General features: G+C 45.0%; 1 protein-coding gene across 1 annotated transcript in view; it reads left to right on the forward strand.

Moving 5' to 3' along the window:
* Positions 1-24,252, forward strand: part of Arhgap35 (Rho GTPase activating protein 35) — a 182,227-nt gene that overhangs the window by 112,167 nt on the left and 45,808 nt on the right. The gene's annotated exons all lie outside the window — the stretch shown is intronic.

The raw sequence follows: 24,252 nt of genomic DNA on the forward strand, positions 1-24,252 counted from the left end.
TTTTATTCAATCAGTACTCACACGTGTCTCTGCTCTCCAGATTCTGTCATTGTTTCCCTTCACTTTCTTCTCACTGCGTTCACAAACGGGTAATCTTTGAGGAGAAGGTAGTATAGCAGGACCTGCTAATGTTGATTTCCAAGCTTAAGAATATAGGCTTGATGCCGGGCGTGGTGGCGCACGCCTTTAATCCCAGCACTTGGGAGGCAGAGGTAGGAGGATCGCCATGAGTTCAAGGCCACCCTGAGACTACAGAGTTAATTCCAGGTCAGCCTGGACCAGAGTGAGACCCTACCTCAAAAAAAAAAGCAAAAAAAAAAAAAAAAAAAGAATATAGGCTTGAAGTCAGGTGTGGTGGTGCATGCTCTTAATCCCAGCTCTTGGGAGGCAGAGGTAGGAGGATCACCTTGAGTTTGAGGCCACCCTGAGACTACATGGTGAATTCCAGGTCAGCCTGGACCAGAGTGAAACCCTACCTCGAAAAACTTTAAAAAAAAAAAATATATATATATATATATAGGCTTGGAGGGCTAGGGAAATGGCTTAGCAGTTAAGGCACTTACTTGCGAAGCCCAAGGACCCTGGTTTGATTCCCAAGGACCCACATAAGCCAGATACACAAGGGTGTACATGCACCTGGAATTCATTTGCAGTGGCCAGAGGCACTGGCATACTCATTCTCTCCTTCTCTCTTCCTCCCTCTCTTTCAAATGAATAAATAAATAAAAAGAATCTAGGCTTGGAAAGGTGGGCATGGTGGTGCACGCCTTTAATCTCAGCGCTTGGGAGGCTGAGGTAGGAGAATAGTAGTGAGCTTGATGCCACCCTTAGACTACAGTCAGCCTGGGCTGGAGGGAGACCCTACCTTGAAAATGTGGGGAAAAGAAACCCTTTTATTATTTATTTGTGAAAAGGCCTCCTGCCACTGCAAATGAACTCCAGATAGCATGCACCACTTTGTGTATCTGGTTTTATGTGGGCACTGGGGAATTGAACCGAGCCCTTTAGGCTTTGCAAGCAAGCACCTTTAACTTGTTGTAGCCCAGGCTGACTGTAGTCTCAGGGTGGCCTCAAACTCACTGTTATTCTCCTACCTCAGCCTCCCATGTGCTGGGATTGAAGGTGTGCATGGTTTGTCTTGTACTTTGTACATGAACAGGAATGTGGTTCTTCCTAATGTGTTGATCAGGAGGCATGTGCTTTCATTTGGTCCCATGGATAGTGCTGTTCATTTCCACCACTAGGTGAAGATGGTTTCTTTCAGGCTTCTCCATTGCAAATCTGCTCATCTTTCCTTTCACCTTAATGACCTGTTTTGTGGAAATTTTTGAGGCAGAGTAGCAGATTTCTCTTAGTCTTTTCACCTGTGAGTCTGAGCCAGCTGTGCCTGTAGTTTTGGACTCCTGCCCATGTCCTGCATGGATCAGCAGGTGTCCTGCTGTCAAGAAGCACTTGCCTTTGAAACAGCCTCCTGGTGCAGCTCACTACAATAGCACCAAGGCTGAGGGCTCCCACTGGTGCTGCAGCTGGGTTATCCCATCTCGCCCCTTGCTTCTCTACCTTTTCACTCAGCATGAGCAAGCCCTTGTGCATCCACTGGCAAAATGCCATCTCTCCCTGCTGCTCTGTTTATGATAGCAGCAGAGACCTCTCCCACTCTGGTCCACCTTGAGCCACTACAAGCTGCTACTCAGGCAAGCCCTGCCACATTGCATCAGTGTCCCTCTGTCCCCACACACTGGCACTTCAGGCTCATCTCAGACTCATTGATCAAACCCCAAGCCTGTCAGATCTACTTCATCGTGTCTTGGCTCTGTCCTGTCCCCTTCATTTCTGCTACCCTCTCACCAGCCCTGCCCCTCAATCCATATGGCTTGTATGACCATCCTGCTCTTCAACAGTGTCTCCACACTCCTGATCCCTTCAACCCATATATGTAGGACTGTTGGGCCTTTGTTTTAAACAAGACATTCTTTTGTGAATGTGTTACTCTGTCCTTAAATAACTGTGTAAATATGCCTTTTAACAAAATACTTATTTTCTGCAGGTTTTTTAATTAATTTTTTTATTAACAATGTCCATGATTGAAAACAATATCCTATGGTAATTCCCTCCCTCCCCCCCCCCACTTTCCCCTTTAAAACTCCACTTTCCATCATATCCCCTCCCCATCTCAATCATTTTTTATTTTATTTTGATGTCATCATCTTTTCCTCCTATTATGATGGTTTTGTGTAGTAGTGTCAGGCACTATGAGGTTATGGATATCCAGGCCATTTTGTGTCTGGAGGAGCATGTTGCAAGGAGTCCTTCCCTTCCTTTGGCTCTTACATTCTTTCCATCACTTCTTCTGCAAAGGACCCTGAGCCTTGGAAGGTATATAGAGATATTGCAGTGCTGAGCACTCTGTCACTTCTCAGCACCATGATGCTTTCTAAGTTATCCCAAGATCACTGCCATCTAAAAAGAGAAGGTTCTCTAACCAAAAGTGAGAGTAGCATTAATATGTGGGTATGAACATTAAGAGAAATGCTTACTGGGCAGTTTGGTGAGCATAGTATATACATTTAGCCAGACAGCAGCAGATGTTACAACCCTAGGGCTCATAACTACCCCTGTTTGAAGTATTCAGTATCAGGGATGTATTTTTCCCTCCCATGGGAACAGACCTCCAGTTAAATTAGAGGACAGTTGGTTTCTCCCATAACAGATGTGCCACTATTGCACCCAGTGGTTCATTTGGCCTGGCTGGCCAAATATAAAGTTTGCAGTGTCCACTTTTGAGTAACTTCACTGGTGATTTCTCTCTCTCCTATTGAACTGCATGCAGCATGGCTTTTTTCAGCTTTCTGTCAGCTGGTCTACATGGAGGAGATTTTCAGCCCAGTTCCAGCAGGATTTCTCAGTGAACTTGTAGCCCAAGTATGTGGAGTCTTCAGGGTCTTAGCCATCTGTTCCTGATGGGAAATCAAGGGTGTCAGCAATAGCCTTCATGTTTTGGGGCATCAGGGCCCTCCCTGGCCAACAACTCAGTGGAAGGTATCCCATCCCTGGCACGGAGAATTTTCTAGTAACAATCTATGATTCCTGTGTGTTGTCCTGAATAGTAGGTTTCCACATGACTTATTTAAATCCTCTTGGATTTTGATTAGCCCTCCCTCCACCTTTCCTTTACTCAATCTTTTATTTTATTTTTTATATAGGTAGGGTTTCACTCTAGCCCAGGCTGACCTGGAATTCACTGTGTAGTCTCAGGGTGGCCTTGAAGTCATGGCAATCCTCCTACCTCTGCCTCCCAAGTGCTGGAATTAAAGGTGTGCACCACCATGACAGGCTCAAAATACTTATTCTGATTGACAAAAATTACGCATACTTAGCTTGTTTGAGAAGTGGACCATGTGACTACTTTACACCTTCCTGTGTAATGTTGTAGAAGCAATTGTGACATAATTGATCTAACCATTCCCTGCTGACCAGGTAACATTTTCTCCTGTGCTGAAAATTAAGAAGCATAGGGGCTAGAGAAATGGCTTAGCAGTTAAGGCACTTGCCTGCAAAGTCTAAGGACCCAGGTTCAATTCCCTAGTGCCCACATAAAGTCATATACACAAAGTGGTGCATGCATCTGGAATTTGTTTGTAGCAGCTGGTGGTCCTGGTGCACCTGGTGCACCCATCCTATCTCTCTCTCTCTCTTGTATCTCTGCTTGCAAATAAAAAGTTAAAAAAAGAAGAAGCAGACAGACAGAGATGGTGGCACACATCTTTAATCCCAGCACTCAGGAGACTGGGGCAGGAGGATTGCCGTGAGTTTGAAGCCAGCCTGGCACTGCAGAGTGAGACCCTGCATCAAAATGAATAAAACACAAACAAAAATCCAGAAACAGAATAGCTAGCAGAGGCCTTTGGGATAGTAATAGAGCTTTAGACTTGTCTAACTTTTTTTGAGAATCTCTGCTTTGCCGTCTCTTCATCTGGAGGAAGGCAGTGACCTCATTGAGCATTTTTTAAAAAAAAAAAATTATTTATTTTTATTACAGATAGAGGGAGTGAGAGAGAGAATGGGTGCACCAGAGCCCCCAGCCACTGCAAACAAACTCCACATGCATGCACCACCATGTGCATCTGGTTTACGTGGGACCTGGAGACTTGAATCAGGGTCCTTAGGCTTCGCAGGCATGCGCCCTAACCTGTAAGCCATCTCTCCAGCCCGAGGAGCTTTTTATTGACGTAAGGTCTTGCTTGCTGTGTAGTCTTGGCTAGTTTGGTACTCAATCTCTGAAGGCCAAGTTGGCCTTGAATTTGAAGTAATATTCCTTGTCCTGCATTTCTTTGTTTTTTGGTTTTTCAAGGTAGGGTCTTGCTGCAGCCCAGGCTGACCTGGAATTCACTATGTAGTCTCAGGGTGGCCTCAAACTCACGGCAATCCTACTCTCTCCACCTCCTGAGTGCTAGGATTAAAGGCATGCGCCACCACGCCCGATTATTCTGCATTTCTCTTTTAAATTTTTTAAATTATTTTTCTTTTGTTACTGACAACTTCCGTGATTGTAAACAATATCCCATGGTAGTTCCTTTCCTTCCCTCACTTTCCTCTGAAACTCCACTCTCCATCATATTTCTTCCCCCTCTCAATGCTAGGATCGTAGGCCTGTGTTACCACAGCCATGGCTTTTTCCTTCTTTCTCCCAGTTTACTAATTTGCAAGCCAGTACCTTTAACCACTGAGCCATTTCTCCATTCCCACCTTCCCACCTTAACCAGTTAATATGGTACAAGCTATTGAAAAGTTATAAGACTTGTGTGTGCAGTGATCACCTGCTCTTCAATGGGAAGAATTTCATCACCGTTTTCCTTTCTCCTGCCAACTGGGATTGTTGTTAAACCATTGGAAGCAGATTATAGCTGCCTTGTCAAAAGCCTCTGCTTTAAGCCAGGCATGGTGGTGCTTGCCTTTAAACTCAGCACTCGGGAGGCGTAGGTAGGATTGCTGTGAATTTGAGGCCGTCCTGAGACTACATAGTGAATTCCAGGTCAGCCTGGGCTAGAATCAGACCCTACCTCAAGAAACAAAAACAATAATAATAATACTAAAGCCTCAGTCCTAAGCCCAATGACCTTCTCCTCCACAGCTGTGCTAACTCAGTCACCAGGAGCTGGGGGTGTGTCCCAGCAATCAAGTACTTACCCATTCATTCCCAGTACCTCAAAGAAAAAAATTAGCTTTAATTAGCATTTCCTATGTAGTCCATGTTTAAATGTCTTCAGTTGACTTAAATTAATCAGTAAGTACACTGCATTTGACTGTCGCCTCTCAGTCCCTTTCAGTTCAGAATAGTCCTTTCTACTTTTCCTTTAACTATGACCTCTTCTAAAGCATCTAGACCGTCGTCTTACTGAATGGTCCTTTTGGGTAGAATGCTGTCTAGACCTCTGTCATGCTCAGTCTGCTTGTAGCACCACTTGTGACTGCCTCAGAGTGTGCCCTGGCTATGTCACCAGGGTGCAGTGGATACGGGACTGCTGCCTCCGTCTCAACAGGGCGCCTGTGAAGTAGCTGGGAGGGCTTTGTAAAGACCAGGGTTCTCCCAGCCTGTACTTCCTTAGGGAAAGGCAGTGCTGCCACTGGCTCCCATGCCATCCACGTCTCCTGCTTTGCTCTCTTAAGGAATTGCCTTGCAGCCCCCCAGCTTCACTCCAGTCTCATGCCGCCCTGCTGGCCCAGCACTCGTGATACTCCCACTGAGCCTTGTTTGCAGGCCTGGCCAGAAGTCAGAACTCCTGTTTTGTGTTTGACTCCTACACCTGGGCACTTTGACTCATGGCCCTCTCCAAACATTGTATCACACGTGGGAAGTCAGGGTGTGGGAGCTCATGCCTCTGCTTCAGGCCTCCCATGCTGCCTCTCACCTGCCTCTCAGCAGAACGAGAGACACAACCTGCAAGTGTGTGAACAACAGAGGAGACTAAAACCTTGAGGGAAGAGGAGAGCTGGCAGTGTGTAAACTATGACACTTAAGCCATGCCATCATCTTTGCATACACATCTAACATAAAATATGTATGTGGGGCAGTTGATAAAGGGTCTCAATGTGTAGCTTGGGCTAGCCTCATTCTCACTGCAATCCCCCTGCCTCAGGCTCCTGAGTGCTGAGATCACAAATGAGCCACCATACTCAGTTTTACTAATTATATGAATAATAAATTCACGTACTAGGGAGCTCAAGTCTTTCTGATCAAGGACCCCCCCAAAAAAAAAAATTCACATACTGAAAAAAGACTGCTCATTGTAGGCATGTGTAATAAATAGAATGTGAGCATCACTTAGAAGCCTGATCTTTGGAAGGCATTTCCATTAGAAATTGGACCTGCTCCCATTCTTCTTACACTAGCTTCTCAGTTGCTTTCTGTGTCACTTTTTATCCCTTGGGAAGCATCTTGATTCCATCTCCATGATATCGGCATAGTAGTATTTTGTTTCTTTTTTTTTTTTTGAAACAGAGAACTTTACTGTGTAGCCCAAGCTGGTCTCACTGGTGGTAATTCTTCTACTTCAGTCTCCCAAGTGCTAAGTAAGACTAGAGATGAGCACTGCCACACCAAGGTTTTGATTTTGTTTTGTGCAGGAAATGTAATTTGGGACCCATGCGCTATAAGCATGTGCTCTATCACAAAGCCCCACCCCCAGTGCACCACGGTGATTTCTTTAAAAACATATTTTATTTATTTATTTGAGACAAAGAGAAAGAGAAAGGGGGAAGAGTGAGTGTGGGCACACCTGCCTCCAACTGTGAATGAACTCCAGATGCATGTGCTACTTAATGCATCTGGCCTTACATTTGTACTGGAGAATTGAACCTGGGCCATCAGAGCTTGCAAGCATGCACCTTTGACCACTGCACCATCCTCTCCAGCCTGCTGCACTGCACTTGTGTTGTTGTCGAGGTGGGTCTGACTCGAGCCCAGGCTGACCTGGAATTCACGGTGGAGTCTCAGGCTGGCCTCAAACTCACAATGTTCCTCATACCTCTGCCTCCCAAACCTGGGCTTCAAGGCGTGCGCCACCATGCCTGGCTGCACTGTAATTTTTTTCTTTTCTTTTTATTAATTTATTTTATTTTAGAGAGAAAGGGAGAATTGGCACCCTACGCCTCAGCCACTGCAGTCAAACTCCAGACGCTTGTGCCACCTAGTGGGCATGTGCTTGCCTCACCTTTGTGTACCTGGCTAATGTGGGATCTGGAAAGTAGAACATGGGTCCTTAGGCTTCACAGGCAAATGCCTTAACCACTAAGCCATTTCTCCAGCCCCATGCACTATAACTTTTGACCGAAGAGAATGACAAGAGTTGAATTATCTCTAAACACAGGTTACAAGGAAAAGGATTGTGACTTTCCTTTGTTTTTGTTTTTGAGGCAGGTCTAATATAGCCCAGGCATGTGCCACCATTTCTGACTAAGATCATGGCTTTCTCACCTTAAAATTTGCCACTCCTCCTCTGGATCTGTAAGCTTCAATAAATCCTTTCCTCCATTAAAAAAAAAAAAAAAAAATTGCCACTCCTGGGCTAGAGATGGCTTAGAGGTTAAGGCACTTGCCTGCAAAACCTAAAGACCCATGTTCAACTCTCCAGGCCCTCATAAGCCAGACACACAAGGTGACACAAGTGCTGTAGACCTTGGGTGCCAATTCTCTCTCACTCTCACATTTAAAAAAAGGGAGAGTGGAGCCGATTGTGGTGGTGCATGCCTTTAATCCCAGCACTCAGGAGGCAGAAGTAGAAGGATTGCTGTGAGTTTGAGGCCAGCCTGAGACTACATAGTGACTCCCAGGTCAGCCTGGGCCAGAGTAAGACCCTAACTTGGAAAAAAAAAGAAGCGGGGGGAGGGGACGACCGGGTGTTGTGGCGCACGCCTTTAATCCCGGCATTCAGGTGGCAGAGGTAGGAGGATCACCATGAGTTTGAGGCCACCCTGAGACTACATAGTGAATTCCAGGTCAGTCTGAGCTAGAGTGAGACCCTACCTCAAAAAACCAAAATAAATGAATAAATAAAAGTCATTTCTGGGCTGGAGAGATGGCTTAGCGGTTAAGCGCTTGCCTGTGAAGCCTAAGAACCCCGGTTCGAGGCTCGGTTCCCCAGGTCCCACGTTAGCCAGATGCACAAGGGGGCGCACGCGTCTGGAGTTCGTTTGCAGAGGCTGGAAGCCCTGGCGCGCCCATTCTCTCTCTCTCCCTCTATCTGTCTTTCTCTCTATGTCTGTCGCTCTCAAATAAATAAATAAATAATGAACAAAAGTCATTTCTGAGACTGTTACTAGAGCTCTAATTGAGGCTCCTCCTGAGTAGTTTTTCCATAGATGACCTTATAACATTATTGGTTCCGCTTGGTTCTGGTTTGTTCCTGACTTCCAGAGCGTTGTGACCAATTCCTTTACCCTTTTTTAATTTTCATAAAACTGAAGTGTGTAAGCCAGGCATGGTGATGCATGCCTTTAATCCCAGCACTGGGGAGGCAGAGGTAGGATCACCGTGAGTTCAAGGCCACCTTGAGACTACATAGTGAATTCCAGGTCAGCCTGGACTAGAGTGAAACCCTACCTCGAAAACAAATGAAAAAAAAACTGAGGTGTATAAAAGTGAGGGCCACTAAGCAGAAAAGCTTTGTAAGTGGTAACTGCAGGGTCAGCCTGTGTGTGCTGTGCAAATAGGGTGCTGGGTTTTGACTCTCGGCTCTGATTACATGGAAAGGCTGGAAGAGGGTGTGCTACCACTGCAGCTGCTGTGGGACCTCCATGAGAGCTATGGTAGAGTGAGGAGAGTCTGGTAGTCAGAGGGACCTTATGTTCCTGGCTAGATGTGTACTCACTTTTTTTTTTTTTTTTTTTTTTTTTTTTTTTTTTGGTTTTTCCTGGTTTTTCACTCTAGCTTAGGCTGACCTAGAATTTACTGTGGAGTCTCAGGGTGGCCTCAAACTCACGGCGATCCTCCTACCTCTGCCTCCCAAGTGCTGGGATTAAAGGTGTGCACCACCACGCCCAGCTCACCTCTCATTTTCATCTATCAAAAATCAGTGAGGCCACCGAATCACTGCTCTCTTATAGAGCAGTATGAGGAAATGAGAGACTCTTGGCCCTGCTGATGTGAGCTTTCTGCCCCCGGCAGGAAGAAGGGGTCTCCCATGTGCACAGTGCATGTTTGGTCGGGGGCAAAGGGTCACTTACAGACCCTGCCCACTGCTCCCCCAAGTGCCTGCCTGCTCTGGATGAGCTTCGCCTGTATATTGCTCCCAGTGCTCACACACTGAGGTTCCACAGCCTCCAGTCACATGGGGATCTGGCTTCCTGCAGTTCCAGAAATGTCCACGTCCTGCACAGGAACTCCTGAGGGAGCTTCCAAGGGTCCCTCATCCTGGATGTCCTGCGCTCAGCACCTGCTTGCCATATAGCTGCTCCCCAGACCCACCTCATCTTAGCACCATTGGGAGCCATTAACTAAAAGCATTTTCCAGATAGGGTTTCTCTAATGTGGGGGTAGAACCTCTTTGCTTTCTCTTTCAGTGACTTCCACCCTTGTTCTTTGGAGCTGGGCAGCACCCAGGGATTTCCCATTTACCGTTAATTCCTTTTTTATTTTTATCTTTTTTATTTATAAGCAGAGAGAGAGGTAAAGAGAAGGTAGTGAATGTGCACATCAGGGCCTCAGCTGCTGCAAATAAACTCTAGAGGCATATACCACTTTGTGCATCTGATTTTACGTGGATACTGAGGAATTGAATCTGGGTCAACAGTCTTTGCAGGCAAATGCCTTGACTACTGAGCCAGCTCTCCAGCCCTTGCTGTATATTTTTCAGTTAGTTTGCTTGCTAAGAGGTAACTGGTTACCAGCACTAGTAAGTGCTACAGGGGTCCTGATAGGGAGTTGTTCCAGGGAGATATAGTTGCATGGTCACAAGATACCTGTTTGTCATCCTAAATTATCATGTGGTATCCTCACCATTTAGTGCACAGAGCTGGTAGGGCACAGTTCTGTTTGTGCATCTTAATCTTTTTTTTTTTCCTTCAATTTTTTTTGTTATTTTTTTTTTGTTTGTTTATTTATTTGAGAGAGACAGAGAGGGACAGAAAGTGGCAGATAGAGAGAGGGAGAGAGAATGGGCACACCAGGGCCTCCACCCACTGCAAACGAACTCCAGACGCATGCATCCCCTTGTGCATCTGGCTAACGTGGGTCCTGGGGAATCGATCCTCAAACCGGGGTCCTTAGGCTTCACAGGCAAGCGCTTAACTGCTAAGCCATCTTTCCAGCCCTCCAATTGTTGGGGTTTTTTTGTTTTTTTTTTTTTTTTGGTTTTTCGAGGTAGGGTCTCACTCTGGTCCAGGCTGACCTGGAATTAACTCTGTCATCTCAGGGTGGCCTTGAACTCACAGTGATCCTCCTACCTCTGCCTCCTGAGTGCTGGGATTAAAGGCATGTGCCACCACACCCGGCTCAAATTGTTTTTATTAACAACTTCCATGATTGTAAACAATATCCCATGGTAATACCCTCCCTCCCCTTCCCCCACTTTCCCCTTTGAAACTCTATTCTCCATCATATTCCCTCCCCCCCCCAATCAGTCTCCCTTTTATTTGATGTCATCATCTTTTCCTCCTATTATGATGGTCTTGTGTAGGGTAGTGTCGGGAACTGTGAGGTCATGGATATCCAGTCCATTTTGTGTCTAGAGGAGCACATTGTGAGGAGTCCTACTCTTCCTTTGGCTCTTACATTCTTTCCACCACCTCTTCCGCAATAGACCCTGAGCCTTGGATGTGTGGTAGAGATATTGCAGTGCTGAGCACTCCTGTCACTTCTTTCCAGCACCATGATGCCTTCTGAGTCATCCCAAGGTCACTACCATCTGAAAAGAGAAGATTCTCTACCGAAAGTGAGAGTAGCATTAATATAAGGGTATGAACATTAAGAGAAGTGCTTACTGGGCAGTTTGATAAGCATAGTATATACATTTATCCAGACAGCAGCAGACGTTGCACCCCAGGGCTCATGGCTACCCGTTTTAAGTTTTGTTTAAGTGTTAACCTCACTTTGAAAAATAGGGCAGAATGGATGCGCCCGTCCACTACTCTTGGAAATAGTCCTGTACAAAGCCTGGTGACATATATTCAGGGCTCTGCCCCTCATGAACACCCCTGCTTGGGCCCTGTATTGCAGAAGCCCTTTGCTAGAAGGCCTCAACTTGAGAATACCATCACGCTACCTTAGGATCAGTGGGTGGCCATTTAGCAAGGTCAGTGAGGCCTAGCACCCTACCTTAAGATCAGTGGGTGGTCACTTAGCAGCTTCAAGCATACTGCTGTGCCTGGGCAGGCTCTGTGAGACCAGCTCTGATTTGCCTTCCAGGAGTACTGCTTTGGACAGCATAACTGGGTCAGGCTTGACCTATCAGCTCCAACTGAGTTGGGGAAGACCCAGGTGCAGGACTGGGTGATTGTGGGAAGATAGAATCTTCCTGATAAGTCACTAGTATGTCTAAAAATAATTTGCTGATTCAGGGTGGCAGTTTTCATTCGGCCAATATTTAGTGAATTTTTTTTTTATTAAGCACCTGTTGTGTGCAAGACACTGTGTTGAACTCAGAATGCTGTCATGCTATCTAGGGGTGGGAGAGAGAGACACATGCATAATTAATCAGGTAAAGAATATTATTGGATTTTAAAATCATTGGGGAATAACGTGGCTGACAGGACCATGTGTTGGTGAGGGTACGGAGAAATTAGCACCCTCACAGACACTTCTGAGGAGAGTATTAAAGGCTGTGGTGGCTTTGCAAAGCTCTTTAGCACTTTATGAAAAAGTTATGCATATACTTGCCATGCCCAAGAGAAATAAAACACGTTCACACAGACTTACAACTCAATGTTCTGTAGCAGCTTCGTTTAGACAGCCTCAAACTGGAGAGCATCCACATGTGCATCAAAGTTAAATAAGCAAACTGGTACATGCATCCAGTGGGGTCTGCCTAGAGACAAGACAGGCACTAAAACTACAGCAGTGATTCGGTGAAGCTCTTAGACACACAGCACGTTGAAGCTCTTAGACACACAGCAGAATCTTAGGGACAGCAAGCACAGGACAGCCTGGAAGCTGGACAGAAGAAAAATTGATTGCAAAGGAGTCACAGAAAACGTCAGTGAAAGCAGTACTACATGTCTTGATTGTACACATGTCAGAATCACCAAGTTGTACACTGTAAATGGATATTTAAGTAAATCATGCCTCAGTGAAGTTGATTATTTGATTATTTACTTTTGGTTTTTCGTGGTACGGTCTCATTCGAGCCAAAGCTGACCTGGAATTCACTATGTAGTCTCAGGATAGCCTTGCACTCACAGTAATCCTCCCACTTCTGCCTCCCAAGTACTGTGATTAAAGGCATGTGCCACCACACCTGGCTTGATACTTACGCATTTTAGAAGTTGATTTTTTTTTTTTTAATTAAGGACTGCAGAGGTGACTCAGCAGTTAATGGTGCTTGCTTGCAAAGCCTAACAACCCGGCTTGATTTCTTCAGTACCCACGTAAATTAGCATATGCATCTGGAGTTTGTAGCAGCAATAGGCCTTGGCACATCCATACTCACTCTCTGCCTCTCTGTCTCTGAAATAAATAATTTTTTGTTTGTTTGTTTTTGAGATAGGGTCTCATTCTAGCCCAGGCTGACCTGGAATTCACTATGTAGTCTCAGGGTGGCCTCAAACTCACAGTGATCCTCCTACCTCTGCCTCCGGAGTGCTGGGATTAAAGGCGTGCACCACCACACCTGGCTGAAATAAATATATTAAAAGGGCTGGAAAGATGGCTTAGCAGTTAAGTTATACCTAACCACCCAGGTTCGATTCCCCAGTACCCATGTAAAGCCAGATGCACAAAGTGGTGCTTGTATCTGTAGTTCACTAGCAGTGGCTGGAGGTTCTTGTGTACCCATTCATATTCATATTCTCTCTGTCTCCTTGCAAATAAATAAAATTTTAAAAAGTTAAGACAAGGTGTGGTGGTGCACCACTTTAATCCCAGCATTTGGGAGGCAGAGGTAGGAGGATTGCCATGAGTTCGAGGCTACCCTGAGACTACATAGTGAATTCCATGTCCGCCTGGGCTAGAATGACACCCTACCTCTAAAAAAGAAAAGAAAATTCTAAGACTGTAGGCAGTTCTCTTGGTGTATATATTGTTAAGATTACTAGAAGTGCCAGGTGAGGTGACGCACATCTTTAATCCCAACACTCAGGAGGCAGAAGTAAGAGGATTGCTATGAGTTTGAAGCCAGCCTGGGCTAGAAGGAGACCCTGTCTCAAGAAGGAAAAAAAAAAAAAAGAATACTAAAAGAAGGCTGGAGGAATGGCTTAGTGGTTAAGACACTTGCCTGCAAATCAAAAGGACCCAGGTTCGATTCTCCAGGATCCACATAAGAAAGATGTACATGGTGGCATCATGTGTCTGGAGTTCCTATGCAGTGGCTAGAGGCCTTGGCATGCCTATTCTCTCTTTTTCTCTCCCTCTCTCTATTTCAAATAAATAAATGAATAAATTTTTTAAAATGTATAAAAATTACTAGAAGAATTTATTGAGGAATGGTTTTAAGGGAACTTGATATTTATGTGATCCCAAAATATCATCCAGGCCCACCAAATATAATGTAGCTCATGCTCTAATCCCAGGTGAGGCAAGTGAATTACCATGGGTCTGAGACCATCCTGGGTTAAAAAGTGAAACCCTGTCTCACTCTATGGCCCAACACATTAATTTTTTCTTTGTTTGTTTTTGTTTTTGTTTTTCAAGGTAAGGTCTCACTCTAGCCCAGGCTGACCTGGAATTCACTCTGTATTCTCAGGGTGGCCTTGAACTCACTGTGATCCTCCTGCCTCTGCCTTCCTAGTGCTGGGATTAAAGGCGTGCACCACCATGCCCGGCCAACACATTAATTTTTAAAAATATTTTATTGATTTCTCTAGCCGCTACAAACTCTAGCGAAGTTTCATTTATTCATTAGTGCGGAGAGAGACAGAGAAAGAGAAAATGGGCATGCCAGAGCCCCTTGACACTTCAGTGAACTCCAGACACTACTTTATGCATCTTATTTGGGTACTGGGGAATTGAACCTAGGCTACCAGTCTTTGCAAGCAAGCACTTTTAACCTCTGAGCCATTTCCCCAGCTCTCCCTCTAGTTTTCATTTGAGTCTAGTTTATACATAATTAGACAGTCCAAAGGCTTAGTTGCCAGACCGTCATAGTATTGCCCTCTGCTTAAATTTTGGCTGTGTGTGGCCCACCTAAGTGGAGTTCTTCTGATGTCTTGTAGTGACACATGAGTTTGCAATTAGACTGTAGAGTATTTGAGAACAGGAGGAAGGAAGTCAGGAGCCCAGAGATTGTTTCAAAGTGATCATCAAGCCTGCAGCCTTGCTTGATTGCATAGTTCCTGGCTAGATGGTGACCAGTTCCTCCATACAAGTAGAGGGCCTCCATAAAAATGGCTTTTATCCTGGTGTGCCAGCTCTTGGGAGGCAGAGGTAGGAGGATCACCGTGAATTCGAGGCCACCCTGAGACTACATAGTGAATTCCAGGTCAGCCTGGGCTGCAGTGAAACCCTACCTTGGAAAACAAAATAACAAACAAAAAAAATTAATTTAATCCCAGCACGCAGAAGGCAGAAGTATGTGGGTCATCCTGAGTGAGTTTGAAGCCACCTGGGACTACATAGCATATTTGAGGTCAGCCTGAGCTAGAGTGAGATCCCACTTAGAAAAACCAAAAAAATAAAAGGCTTTTGACAGATGGCTCAGAGCTGTGACCTTCCTGATGTCACACATTTGCCTGGGCAAATTCATAGAGTGCTTTCTGTGTGGCAGATTTAAGTTTCACCACTAATTGATGGGAGCATCTTTAGGGTATAGCATTTGCCATTAGACCAGAGGCCTTTGGGAGACAGCCTTGCAACAGACACTCCCAGGGCGACTGAGAACCCAGCACGGGTGGGGGCCATGTAATACAGCTGTCCTTAGTAATAGTGACCATGCTGCAGAGCAGCCATACAGGCCTTTAGCTCCATGCCTGTATGTTACCATATGTTGTTGCCCTTTTCTTTTTTAACATTTTTAATTATTATTTACTTGTAAACAGAGGGGTGAGGGCCTCTTGCCACTGTAAATGAACTTCAGATGCGTGTTCCATTTTAGGGAATTGAACCTAGGCCATCAAGCTTTGCAAGAAAGCACCTTTTTTTTCCAATTATTTTATTTTATTTTTTTTTTAATTTTTATTAACATTTTCCATGATTATAAAATATATCCCATGGTAATTCCCTCCCTTCCCACCCCCACACTTTCCCATTTGAAATTCCATTCTCCATCATATTACCTCCCCATTACAATCATTGTAATTACATATATACAATATCAACCTATTAAGTATCCTCCTCCCTTCCTTTCTCTTCCCTTTATGTCTCCTTTTTAACTTACTCCAATTATTTTAAATTTGAGAGGAGAGACAGAGAAAGAGAATGGCACACCAGGGCCTTTCAGCCACTGTGAGCAAACTCCAGATGCATGCGTGCCCTTGTGTGCATGTGCAACATTGCATGCTTGCATCACTTTGCCTCTGGCTACTTGGGACCTGGAGATTCAAACATGTATTCTTAGGCTTCACAAGCAAATGCCTTAATTGCTAAGCATCTCTGCAGCCTGCAAGCAAGCACCTTTACCTGCTGAGCCATCTCTTCAGCCCCAGTGGCCTTTTCTTTCTTGCTAGTGAGTTCTGTACAGGGTGAACCTGAAGCTAAGTCTTGGCTCTGCTGCTTACAAGCAGACGCTTAACCTTGCCATGCCTTCATTTCATCGGTTATAAAATGGCACTAACTATATACTTTGAGTCACTGGGATGATTCAGTATGTTACAGACCTTGTAGTAGAAGGCAGCAGTCATATAAAATCAGCAGCAGCTGCTGCTATGTTGACATTGTCTAGGACACTGCACCCCTATGTGTCCCCTGCTCAGAAGCTCCTAGTCCTCAAGGTGCAGATCAAGCTGCCCTGCAGGAAGAATAATATGAGCAATAGCCCTCCTTCACAAGTTGCTAAGGGCTGTGGCAGGGCAAGTCATGGACTCTGGAACCTATGGAATTGGTTTATTATCCTGGCTGTGCCATGTACTGTGGCTGAACTGCTTTCTGATTCTGGGGCTCCACTCTTCCACAGAATTCAGCTGTGCCAGCTTGTAGGACTGTGACCTCAAATGAGATCCTGCATGTGAGATGTTTGGCATGCCTACAGTCATCCTCAGACCATGGAAGTCCTTGTAACCATGCTGTGAGATTTAGTTTCACTTCTTTTTTTAAATTTTCTGTTTATTTATTTGAGAATGACAGACAAAGAGGCAGAGAGAGAGAGAGAGAGAGAGAGAGAGAGAGAATGGGCATGCCTGTTTCACTTCTTACTTTTAAATTTTTTAAAGTTTTTATTTGAGGTGGGGAGGGAGAGGGGGAGAGAGAATAAATGAATATGGGTACACGAGAGCCTCTAGCCATTGCAAACCAACTTCAGACACACGCACCACCATGTGCATCTGGCTTATGTGGATTCTGGGAAATCAAACCTGGGTCCTTAGGCTTGGCAGACAAGTGCCTTAACCACTAAGTGATCTCTACAGCCCCCCCCCCTTTTAAATTAAAAAAATTATTTTTTTATTTGAAAGAGAAGATAAAGAGTGAGATAGAATGGACATGCCAGTGCTACTGTGTGTATCTGGCTTTATGTGGATACTAGGGAATCAAACCTGGGTCCTTTGAGTTTGCAAGCAAGCGCCTTAATCACTAAGTCATCTCTCCAGCCCAGTTTTTGTTGTTGTTGTTGGGGGTTTGTTTTGTTTGTTTATATGTATGTTTGTTTTTTTAATGATAAAGAGAGAGCGAGAAGTTTCATTTTTTGCCTGTCCTCTGATTGCTTCACAGGGCGGTATTGCCTCTTCGTGGAGCTGCTTTCTCCTCACAGTCAGGGATGCGGGTTTCACATTCATAGATCTCCTTGCTTACCAGGTCTGCCATGCATTTGGGAATTGCTCTTCCTCTGAGTCTCCTGCACTTCCATTTCATCTCACCATTTTTTAAATTCACTTACTTATATGCAAGCACAGAGAGAAGGGTGGATGAATGGGCCTTCTGCTACTGCAAACAAACTCCAGATACATATACCACTTTGCATCTGGCTTTATTTGTGTACTGGGGAATTGAACCTGGGTCATTAGGCTTTGCAGGCAAGTGCCTTAACCACTAAGCCATCTCTAGCCCCTCCTTTTTTTTTTTTTTTTTGTTTTTTGTTTTTTGTTTTTGTTTTTTGAGGTAGGGTCTCACTATCTAGCTCAGGCTGACCTGAAGTCTTGAACTCACAGTGATCCTCCTACCTCTGCCTCCCGAGTGCTGGGATTAAAGACGTGTGCCACCATGCCTGGCAAGCCCCTCCCCTTTTTTTAAAAATTGTGTATGTGGGGCTGGAGAGATGGCTTAGCAGTTAAGCACTTGCCAGTGAAGCCTAAGGATACTGGTTCGAGGCTTGATTCCCCAGGACCCATGTAAGCCTGATGCACCCATTCTTTCTCGCTCTGCCTCTTTCTCTCTCTGTCTCACTCTCAAATAAATAAAAATAAGCAAAAAGTGTGTGTGTGTGTGTGTGTGTGTGTGTGCGCGCGTGTGTGTGCATGCACGTGCAGTTGCATTTACCCTATCTGGAGACCAGAAGAGAGCGCTGGGTGTCCTTTCTGTCACTTAGATGTTGCTTCCACAGGCTTTCACTGGGCCTGCAGCTGGTGTTTTTCCATCACTCCGGGCATGCATGGTCCTGGTCTCATGATTGTGCAGCATGCACTCCTACCCTCTGAGCCACTTCCCCGGCCCCCACGTGAGCATACTCTTTCAGTCACCCTCTGTTACCTGTTTCTCTGCCTGGCTCAATTGGAGCAGCAAAGACACTCACTACTCATCAAGTAAATAGTGAGGCTCCTCGTACCTCGTGCTGTGTGTGTTCCATACCCCAGATAGGTACTGTTGGACAGACAGACACAAACCTGAAGCCCTCTTTCGCATATAGTCTTGGAATGAGATGGATCTTAGTGACTAGTGCTCTAGAGAAAAGAAGGAAGCATTGCCCTGGGGATGGAAGGAACCCTGTGGGGTGAGTGGGTGTGGTTCTGGATTTGGGGGCTGAAGGGATGGCTTACCAGTTAAGGTATTTGCCTGCGAAGCTAAAGGACCCAGGTTTGATTCCCCAGGATCCACGTTAGCCAGATGCACAAGGGGGCGCACACATTTGGAGTTCATTTGCAGTGGTTGGAGGCCCTGGTACACCCATTGTCTCTTTCTCTTTCTCTGTCAAATAAACAAAAAAGTAAAATATTTTTTAAAAAATGAGGATTGGGAGTCTGGCATGGTGGCACACGCCTTTAATCCCAGTACTTGGGAGGCAGAGTTAAGGAGGATTGCTGTGAGCTCGAGGCCACTCTGAGAATACAGAGTGAATTCCAGGTCAGCCTGGACTAGAGTGAAACCCTACCTCAAAAAAACCAAAAAATAAAAATAATAAGGATTGGGGAGGCTGGCTTTTGTGTTTCTTTGGTGAGACAGAATCTTGCTATGTAAATAACACTGGCTGGCCTCAAACTCAGGATCCTCCTGCTTGTGTCTCCTAAGTGCTGGGGGGATAGGTATCAGCTACCACTATAGGCCAAATGACTGAAGGAGACTGAAGGTGGTGAGTGCCATACTGTTTTCTGGAGAACCTTCAGGCAGAGACACACGCAAATGTCCTGAGGCTGTACCACTGCTCTGGGCTTTTACTCTGAGCCAGGAAGTGCCCTGGGGAGGTCTGGGTGAGGTGGGTCTGGCCTGTGTCTGAGAAGCAGCTGTGCTGGCTGTTGCCCTCCTCCTCTTGTGGAAGAAGGCTGCTAAGCTTCGCCACCTCGCATGGTTGGCCTGCTTCACCCATACTTGCAGTCCCAGCTGGGGTGAGCTGCTGCTCAACGTGGGGGAAAGCAGAGTGGCAGGGTCCCTTCCCCGGCCTCGTCCCTCTTCTTGCGGACTCATCACTTGTCAGACCATGTCATGCCTCCATGTTGTTGTCCATCACTTCTCCTCCCGCTAACAGAGCTCAGCTCTCTGTCAAAGTCTGCACTCTTGACAGGACATCTCCCTCTGTGGCATGTTTATTTGCTTGTCTGCTTGTACCTTTTTATAAGAAAAGTCAAAAAAGAACACACTTTGGCTCTCTTCTATGTCTGTGGGACAACACACCAAGAGGGTGGCCGTCCCTCAGGCTAGGAAGAGGGCCCTCGCCACACATTACATTGTCTACCTCAGCTCTAAAGAATAACGAAGTTATGAAATTTTCAGGAAAATGGAAAAAATTGGGGGAAAATACAAAATGTGGTACCCCAAGCCCAGGAGAAAAAAATTACACATTTTCTCTTTTTTTTAAATATTTTTTTAAAGTGTTAATGATGATGGGCTCACGCCTTTATTTTATTTATTTATTTATTTATTTATTTATTTATTTATTTATTTATTTATTTGAGAGTGTCAGACACAGAGAGAAAGACAGATAGAGGGAGAGAATGGGCGCGCCAGGGCTTCCAGCCTCTGCAAACGAACTCCAGATGCGTGCGCCCCCTTGTGCATCTGGCTAACGTGGGACCTGGGGAACCAAGCCTCGAACCGGGGTCCTTAGGCTGCACAGGCAAGCGCTTAACCACTAAGCCGTCTCTCCAGCCCCACATTTTCTCTTATATGTATGGGTCCTAGCTTTTAGTGTTTGCATGTGTGTATGTAGATAACATGTGGGGGCTGGAGAGATGGCACAGCAGTTAAAGGCACTTGCTTACAAAGCCAGCACCCACGTAAAGCCAGATGCACAAAGTATCTCCTGTGTCTAGTGTTCATTTCCAGTGGCTAGAGCACTCATATTCATTCTTTCATACTCTCCTCCCTCCTTCTCTATTTCCAAAGAATACATTTTGTAAAAAAGAGGATGTGAGGGCTGGAGAGATGGCTTAGTAGATTAGGCACTTGCCTGCAAAGCCTAATGACCCAAATTCAATTCCCCAGATCCACATAAGTCAGTTGCACAAGGTAGTGCATGCGTCTGCATTTTGTTTGCAGTAGCTAAAGGCCCTGGCATGCCCATTCTTGTTCTCTCTCTTTCTCCCTCCTTCCCTTCCTCCTTCCTTCCCCCTCTCTCTCAAATAAATAAATAATTTTTTTTCAATAAAGAGGATGAGAAGCGGTGCATGCCTTTTAATCCCAGTACTTGGGAGGCAGAAGTAGGAGGATCGCCGTGAGTTCAAGGCCACCCTGAGACTCCATAATGAATTCCGGGTCAGCCTGTGTTAGAGTGAGGCCACAAGAAAAGAGGGTGTGAGAGTAAGTATAGGCTATGACTACAGATCGGGAGAGCAGAAAGGAACAGGAGGTAATGAGGGGGAAATAAAAGATGCATGCAGTGTAAAAGGAGGCTAACATGGAGTGTGGCACAAGTGGTGAGAGGGAGGGAAAAAGGGGAAGGGAAACAAATTTGTATGAAAACACCATAATTAAGCTAATTCTTTTTTTTTCTCAATTTTTATTAACATTTTCCATGATTATGAAAAATATCCCATGGTAATACCCCCTCCCCCACTTTCCCCTTTGAAATCCCATTCTCCATCATATCCCCTCCCCATCTCAATCAGTCTCTCTTTTATTTATTTTTTTAATTTATTTATTTGAGAGCGACAGACACAGAGAGAAAGACAGATAGAGGGGGAGAGAGAGAGAATGGGTGTGCCAGGGCTTCCAGCCTCTGCAAACGAATTCCAGACGCATGCGCCCCCTTGTGCATCTGGCTAACGTGGGACCTGGGGAACCGAGCCTTGAACTGGGGTCCTTAGGCTTCACAGGCAAGCGCTTAACCGCTAAGCCATCTCTCCAACCCTCTCTTTTATTTTGATGTCTTGATCTTTTCCTCCTCTTAAATGATCTTGTGTAGGTAGTATCAGGCACTGTGAGGTCATGGATATCCAGGCCATTTTATGTCTGGAGAGAGCACGTTGTAAGGAGTCCTACCCTTCCTTTGGCTCTTACATTCTTTCCACCACCTCTTCCGCATTAGACCCTGAGCCTTGGAAGGTGTGATCGAGATGTTACCCAGTACATCAGTCACTTCTTTCCAGCACTATGATACCTTCTGAGTCATCACAAGCTCACTGCTATCTGAAAAGAGAAGATTCTCTACCCTGAGTGAGAGTAATGTTAATATAAGGGTATAAATATTAAGAGAAGTGCTTACTGGGCAGTTTGATAAGCATAGTATATACTTTTATCCAGACATAACAGATTTTACACCCCTAGGGCTCATGACTACTAAGCTAATTCTTTATAGGCAAATAAAAAATTTTAATAAAATAATATAAATAGAGCTGGAGAGATGGCTTAGTAGTTAAAGTACTTAACTACAAAGCCAAAAGACCCAGGTTCGATTCCCCAGGACCCAAATAAGCCAGGTATACAAGGTGGCACATGCATCTGGAGTTTGTTTGCAGCAGCTGGAGGCCCTGGTGCACCCATTGTCCCTCCCTCTCACCCTCACTCGTTCTCTCTCATTCTCTCTTGTTCTCTCTCTCGTCTCTTTCATATGAAATTTTCCTTTTTTGAGGTAAGGTCTCACTCTAGCCCAGACTGACCTGGAACTCACTGTGTCATCTCAGGGTGGCCTCAAACTCTTGGGATTAAAGGCATGTGCTACCACATCCAGCATTCTCAATTAAATTTTTTTCTCAATTTTTATTAACATTTTTCATAATTATAAAAAATATCCCATGGTAATACACTCCCCCCCACTTTTCCCTTTGAAATTCCATTCTCTGTCATATCCCCTCCTCATGTCAATCATTCTACTTACATATATACAGTACCAACCTATTAAGTACCCGCCTCCCTTCCTTTCTCTTCCCTTTATATCTCCTTTTTAACTTGCTGGCCTCTGCTACTGAGGTTTTTCCTTCTCACGCAGAAGCCCAATCATCTGTAGATAGGATCCACATATGAGGGAGAACATGCAGCGCTTGGCTTTCTGGGACTGGGTTACCTCAGTATAATCCTTTCCAGATCCATCCATTTTTCTGCAGATTTCATAACTTCATTTTTCTTTACTGCTGAGTAGAACTCCAGAATTCCATTGTACAAATGTGCCATATCTTCATTATACTCATCAGTTGAGGGACATCTAGGCTGGTTCCATTTCCCAGCTATTATAAATTGAGCAGCAATAAACATGGTTGAGCACATACTTCTAAGGAAATGAGTTGAGTCTTAGAATATATACCTAGGAGTGCTATAGCTGGGTCATATGGTAGATCAATTTTTAGCTGTCTTAGGAACCTCCACCCTGATTTCCACAATGGCTGGACCAGATTGCATTCCCACCAACAGTGTAAAAGGGTTCCTCTTTTTCCACATCCCCACCAGCATTTATGATCATTTGTTTTCATGATGGTAGCCAATCTGACAGGAGTGAGATGGAATCTCAATGTAGTTTTAATCTGCATTTCCCTGATGACTAGTGACGTAGAACATTTTTTTAGATGCTTATATGCTATTCGTATTTCTTCCTTTGAGAACTCTCTATTTAGCTCCATAGCCCATTTTTCAAATAAATCTTTTAAAAACTAGAAATAGAGGGATGGAGAGATGGCTTAGTGGTTAAGTCACTTGCCTGCGAAGCCTTAGGACCCAGGTTTGATCCCCTAGTACCCAAGTAAGCCAGATGCACAAGGTGGCCAGCCTGGACTAGAGCAAGATCCTACCTCAAAAAACAAAAACATGCATTCACTCATAAACTATGAGAAAATTGTCAGCTTCTCAGCTGCCAAAACTGTCAGAAGATGAATGTGAGTTCGTGCTCTGGTGCCTGTGTTTGAATAGCCTAAACAGAAGCAAATGATGGCTGCAGAGTACCTGAGAGAGTCCAGGCAGTGTCTTTCCTCAGTCATGCATTCCCATGGCCCCAGCTCCCCAGAGCCTCTCGGGGACCTTTGTACCCACATGACCAGAGCAGAAAACTAGGTCAACAGGAATGGGAATTGAGTTAGCAGAGTCAGAAGGACAAGACAGGTGGACGAAGACATGGAAGAGTACCACTGAGAGCCCGGGCTGAGGAGATAAAGTCGCTCTTTTGTATACTGCCTGGCTCTCCAGTTCCTCCTGGTTTGAAATGTAAGATGACTTGAAAATGGGACAATAGAACCCTCCTCTTTCAAACAGAGATGGTGCAAGACCTTGTGATTTCATCCCAGTTTGATTTATTTCACTCTAGGCTGCAGTTTTTTAGCTATTTAAATTCACTGGCCTCCCAACAGCTTAAAACAAAACAAAAAAAACAATTTATCTCTTCACGTCAGCTGCAGTTTGGTTGAAACTAGACCTTTCTAGTATGTGCTCCAAAGCTCCTGATAAGTGGAACTACAATTGGTGTTTGTGCTTGGTGATCTATTTTGTGGGTTTCAAAGCCACAACAGAGAATTCTTTCTTCTGGTTGTGGTTGTCAGGAGCCAGCATTTGGTCTGTAACAGCAAGAAAGCATTTAAGGAGAAGCTTAGTCTTTAATGAGGTATTCACTTCCTGGCTGAGCTCTGTACAAAGAGGAAAGCCAGTATTCTCTTCTAACCCAGGCAGGCAGTGAAGGACCCAGGTGAGTCCTCAATCTCTGAAGGTTAAGATGATTTTCACTGTGGTTCTGTCACTTCGTTCTGGACAGCATTGTTGTTGTTGATACCACTATAACCAAAATGTGAAGTAGGTTGGAAAAACCTATCCTGAACTGGACTGAATACAGTTTGTAAGTATTTGCTAGTCTTACTGTGTGCCTAGGCTGGTCTTGAACTCTTGGTTTTTCGAGGTAAGGTCTCACTCTAACTCAGGCTGACCTGGAATTCACTTTATAGTCAGGATGGCCTTGAATTCACAGCGATCCTCCTGCCTCGGTCTCCCGCCAAGTTCTGGAATTACAACCTGGCACCACATTATCATTTCAGTGCTATTTGATCCTGAACAGCCACCCCCCCACACACACACTTTTCTCATTTATTTATTTGAGAGAGAGAAAATGGGTGCACCAGAGCCTCTAGCTAATGCAAACAAACTCCAGATGCATGATGTGGATATTGGAGAATTGA

The sequence above is a fragment of the Jaculus jaculus genome, chromosome 14, assembly GCF_020740685.1.
Source record: "Jaculus jaculus isolate mJacJac1 chromosome 14, mJacJac1.mat.Y.cur, whole genome shotgun sequence".
NCBI lineage: Eukaryota > Metazoa > Chordata > Mammalia > Rodentia > Dipodidae > Jaculus > Jaculus jaculus.